Consider the following 6,059-nt stretch of genomic DNA (forward strand, 5'->3'; position numbering starts at 1 on the left):
TTACGAGCATAAAAATAAATCACAATCGAGAAGAAAGATCTTATCTTTATCTCAACAACAATGAACATTGTAAGTTTTGTTGATAGATATTATTTATGATGACTCCTTTGTGCAAATGAAGTTGGCTTCTGGCGTCCGCAGGGATGCCAACTTAGTGGTTTTACCACTAAATTTAGGGGGAAATAAACCAGCTAGGGTTTTTTTTAGGGGCTAAATATTTTTAGTGGTTTTTTTAGGGTTTTTTTTAGAGTAGAAAAGTACGGCAAATTTGAAAAAATGTAGGCGCGAAGGGATATCGTCCCATACAAAATCTGAACTTCGCGCTCTTTTCTACCTACAAGATTTTCTTGACCATCTATGTATAACGTTCAAATGTATGATCATTAAAATGTCGAACCGGTTGAAAATAATAATAATGTTCTAAATTTGGAAAATCTATAATAATTTCTTTTATTTTTTATTTAGTGGGTTTTCCAAAATAATAGTACAGTTTTAGGGGTTTTTAAGTTGAGCTCAGGGGTAAAAAAAAATAGGAGTTGGCAACCCTGGGCGTCCGTAATCCAAATATGTAGGTATTAGTACCAATATTGGTATAGCAAATGACGGTCTTAGCATTTTACTAGGTTTACCGATCGAAGGAGAGGGTGCCCTAGCGACACCTTTTGCTGGCGCTCAACTCTCAACTACTGGCACCTTTTCGTTGTAGGTACCTATTTACCAACGTATTAGGTATTAAAAGGGTGTAAACCCAAGAAATTTTCGTTTTTTTTAAATAGACTGCTACTGCTAATGATATGCACACATATTATACTTACAGTTCAACAGTTGAAGTTAAATGAAAATCCCACATGTTTTCGTGATGTTTTTCCGTCGAGCCAACTTTAAGCTAGTTATGTTTCGGCCAAAGAATATAATACTCACTAGGAGAAGAACGGTAACTCCATACAAAAAAATGTCCCCAACCGTTTATACGTTTATACTAGTGGCGCCGTCTTTGTGTACCAATGGAACTAAAGTTGACAACCGGTTTAGCCTGGCGGGTATTGGTAGGTAGTAATTCTGTTGATAAACATATTTGTTATCTTCATATCACGAAATATATGCAAGATGCAAATATTACCCCTTGTTTGTGGTATTATCAATTGATTTAAATAAAAGGCATGTTTATATTTATAACATTATATATATTATTTAATAAAAAATGTTTTACATATAAAAATATACACTGAAAACTGGCAACTGGCAACTTAATAAAAAAATAGACATTAATAAAGCGCATTCACAAAGTTTTCAGTACCTTTTATACAAATAACATTAGGCATGCCTACCTATTACACTTTACACACAGATACACTACACTTTACACACGGCATTTTACACAGATTTCCAACTTGTATTCATACATTTCTTCACGGTTAATTAATACGCTTTCCAGATGCGTTATGACTCGGTTCCTTCTGAACCCACTAAAGTTGTAAATTTCACTCTGGCTGCTTCAACAGCCGTTGCTCCGCATTTAGCACATTTTCTATGTGCATTGCTGTAATCCATGTAGGTACAGACTTACAGTCTTAAGTGGTACGTAGCGGTACACGTATGTATTATTTGAACTTTAACCACAGCAGTTGGACAGAGTCATTAGAGTCAGAGTGGGTAGACGTACCTACCCTCCATATATTTTATGAACATTGATAAAGACAGTTGGAAGCAAATATTCATTATAAAACTTAATCGCATGTAATTAAGTTTTAAGCGTTTTAAGTCCCGTTTTATGATTAATATTGTATAAAATTCGTGATAATTTAAATCAGAGTTGGGAGCAATGTTGCTGTAGAAAAATGTTTTTATTTTTATTACTCGCAACTTTTTCCCGGAGGCCAACGCACACATAGAAGCTTAAGGCGCACACATGCGCAATTATTTGGGGACATAACTTTCTTAGGAAGTGAACAGGCCTTGGTTTCGGCCCTTACAAATACTTATAAAAGACTGTGACTATTTTTCATGGCTTATGCCCGCGGTTAAAATTTGTAACAGTTCAATATAACAAATTTAATATTTTTCCTGTGCTAACTACTGAGAAAAAAATCCATTCTCATAATTTATTTCGTGTCGAAGTTCAACAGAATATGATAATATAACACCATTATAGGTACTCGTGCCGTATTGCTACTACACCCAACCACAAAACAGTTAAGTACAGAAGTCAATCACATGTATGTACTTTACTTTTCATACCTACGCTAGGCGGTCGCTCTAGGGTTGCGAACTATGGCTTATGCACAAAAACTATCGTGGTAGTGGCACTCGTATCTATCGTATCGTATCTCGTATCTAGTTGTTTGATTTATTGTTGAGGATGAAACAGGAAGAATGGAAATATAAATTAATAATAACATTAATAACTCAAATAGGTATTTTAATTTTAATGTCATTGTTATATTACAAATTTGTCACGGAAAATATCTTGCGATGATTTCGAGATTGGCGAAATGCACGATTATTATATTTTAAAGTGTAATAAATTCGCATTCTCATGTACAATGTAATAAATTCGCATTCGCATTCTCTCTGAAACCACTGCAGGTAGCTTAAAAAACGACAATTCACCTTTTAATGTTGAATTTAAACAACCGTCCACTGTACAGTTATAATAACTTTTTTTTTGTTTCTCCATTATTGCACAAAAAAGTTCACAGACGCGTGTCTCAAGCGGATGGCACTCGCGCTCGCAGTGGTCCCAACCGGTCCGAGATATCGTGTCCGTGAGCAGTGTCTATGTGTGCGTTGCTCGAGCGCGCTTTGTATGTAGATTGATTTCTGTACCTATCTGTTTTGTGACCCAACGTTTTACAGTAAGCGAATCATTAGGCAATAATACCAGGTATTTAATAGAAAATCAACTTATCATTTCCATCAGTCACTTGTATTAGCATATCGACCGACAGATTTAATGTTCGGCTGACGTGATTATAGATCGGACAGGGTAAGTTAAGAGACATAAGTAGGTATCATGTGAAACGGATTCTTAAATCTATTTACAGAATTTATCTACGTGTAGCGCATTGTTATATAAAGATATTGCCAGCTGAGTATGATAAAATGACAAACATTTAGTGATACGAGCAAGACAATCTCAGTTCCGGTACCTATTTAAAAGTTTTTAATGAAATTTTGTCTTTATTTACTCAACAAAAATTTATTACATTAAAACAATCATAAGTACATAGGCAAAGGGTTAGGTAATACATATGTGGGTAGGGTAGAAAAGTGGTTTCAATCGATGTGTGGAAGGGCGGCACCGTCGTCGAACCCAAGCCACCTGGCGGTCAACTTAAAACGGTGGCGTGTGCCTCGGATACACATGCTGGTGGCGCGTATAACGGCGATACTGATCCTACATCTCAGCCAGCCCAGTATGGTGCTTAGAGAACGGTTCCACCGTTGAGATATGGTTTCTGCCATATGTTTTATAAAGGAGGACATTTGGGGTGCATAGACGCTGTCAACAGATGTTACAAGTGGGGTGAACGTTGCATGTCGCATTTCACAGGCCGTGGAATATTTTCTCTGCTTTTCGTCTTCAGCTGATTTTAGTACAGATGTGACGGGTCGTGAGAGGTAAGAAGGAGCGTCATGTCTTTATTTGGGGTAGGCGCGAAGGGGGAGGAGGAATCCACAACCGAAAGAAAAAAAATTTGAATCGAATTTTACTCAAATCGATATATTATATTGTGGTATCGTGAGCGTAGCGAAAATGTTGCTCCGTAGACTCGTCGACGTTCGTAGGTATAGCGTACCTTTGAAGCTCTCGAAACGCAGTGTCAGCAGTTCCTGAGAAACGGATTAGGCAGGGCATTATCATAAGCTCTCTCAATGCTCTAGTTGTATGAAGCTCGTTATAAGTACCTACCTACCTATTGTACTGTAATCAACGGGGTCATAAATAGTATGTTTTGTCATATGTATCGTTTCACTGATTTCTCATCTTATGTACCTACCTTACCTATTAGTAAAACGATAACTCTAATGAGATAAGTGCTTAGGTGTACACTCACAAGGGGGTAGATTAGGTAGATACGAACAATTTTTTCAAATCTAACTTTCACCAGTCAGGTAGGCAGATAGAATAGAAGTGGACCTTCCACTTGTAGCTATTTCGAAATTAGGTATTTCTAAATATACAGTATATTAAAAAAAACACGTTTAGTGGTGGAACGCTTTTCCTAGACGTGAAGACATTTTTTAATTGCAATAATTATAAATATTTTAATTGAACATGTTATTATACTAATGTTAAATATTTTCTAAAATTAAAAAAAAAAACGATAATTATTGCTACAGTTACGGGCCATATTGGTTGGTCTGCATTACACAAGTTCACTAATAAATTCATCAATGTATGTAGACTAGTTTGACAAATGGATCAACTTCGAATGTTGACGCCCTTTGAGAATTAGCTCTATTATTCGCTTTAGGCTATTAACTATAAATTTAATGTAATATTATTTCAATTCGATATAAGAATTACGAGTGTAATTTTATAAGCTTTAAATTACAACAATGGCTCTAATTGTTCTGAAAATATTGTTATTTCAGCAAATCCTTTACAAATAATAGAAATAGGCTAACCTAACCTAAGGCCCACTTGCACCATCCCACTAACCCGGGGTTTAGCGGTTAAATCGTGAACCCACTGTCAAATTGTACTGGTAACCATGGTATCTCCGTGTTTAACCGGTTAACCCCGGGTTAGTGGAATGGTGCAAGTGGCCCTAAGTTGTGTAAAATTATAAGTAGGTAAATACAGTTGAATACACAATACACCTGAGAATAACACATAGTAATATGACGTCTTCACCTATATTTGAAATTTTCGCGTAAATACCTCGTAGTACCATCAAAAAGGACGTTCTTTACATAGTTAATCTACGGAAGTACGGACGTAAACATAAATCTCATATTAGTCACGTCGAAATTCAACTCAAATATTTCAGAGGTATTATACAAGTGAAATTGCTAATAATTCCTGCAAAGATCGAATAAATCGATTTCGTAACCATTCGAATTTAAGAAATATAAGATTGTATCGGTCTTGTCGAAATAATGCCTATTATTATAATGCAAATATTTTGTTATTTATATAATTCCTATTTAGCTTTAGGCCTTCGATACCTATCAAAATAACGAGGTTGAAAATACTACGGTACAATTATAGATAGCTACCTATACTAGGTATATATATATATATATATATACCTAAATAAAATATGTAATTGAGTCGTTCACGTTCTCAAACAAACGTAAGGCCCGTAAGTGAACACCGTAGCCTGTCGACACTTGCACCTCCAAAGGAATGACATGCGCTAACTCTTTGTTTTATCACTCATATCTCGATCATTGGCCGAATGACCGAATTACGTAGTTTTTTGTTTTAACATGGAGTTTTCGAATTTTCATATTTATTATAATTATTATCTAATAGAGGGTGCCATATCGCGTCCGTGGGATTTAGATGTAACTTTTCTGCCGACCCGAGGGGTTAAGTTCTAAATGGAATAAAAACTACACAGTATGCATTCCCTGATCTATTGACTTTAGGTAAATCGGGGCACTTGCCGTGGCTTGTGGGCTGAGTGCGTGTTACCCCACAATAAATTACTAAATAGCCCTTGTCCAGCAACAGCCTCCGAATACCCACTAGGCACTCGATTCCTATCGCTTAGCAAGCTTTGAACACATGCAAACCAGTATATGGACCATGGACCCAGGTATGTCCTTAAACCACGTCCAAGACCACCGGTGGACGGGCAGCAGCGTCCCTCAAATTCGGTGTACTCGACTGCGATCGCCAATCCGCCTGCCAAGCGTGGCGATTGTGGCATTCACCCCCCCCCCAGAAGGGGAAAGGCCTATGTTCAGCAGTGGACGTCTTATGGCTGAGATGATGATTATGAAACCAGTATGTAAATGTGATCTAGAATAGGTACATTATATAGTTTTCGTAAACCAAGGGCCACATTGCATATGTAAGTTGTTGGGCTTTATAAACGTCTGCA

This window comes from Cydia fagiglandana, chromosome 20, assembly GCF_963556715.1.
Source record: "Cydia fagiglandana chromosome 20, ilCydFagi1.1, whole genome shotgun sequence".
Classification (NCBI taxonomy): Eukaryota; Metazoa; Arthropoda; class Insecta; order Lepidoptera; family Tortricidae; genus Cydia; species Cydia fagiglandana.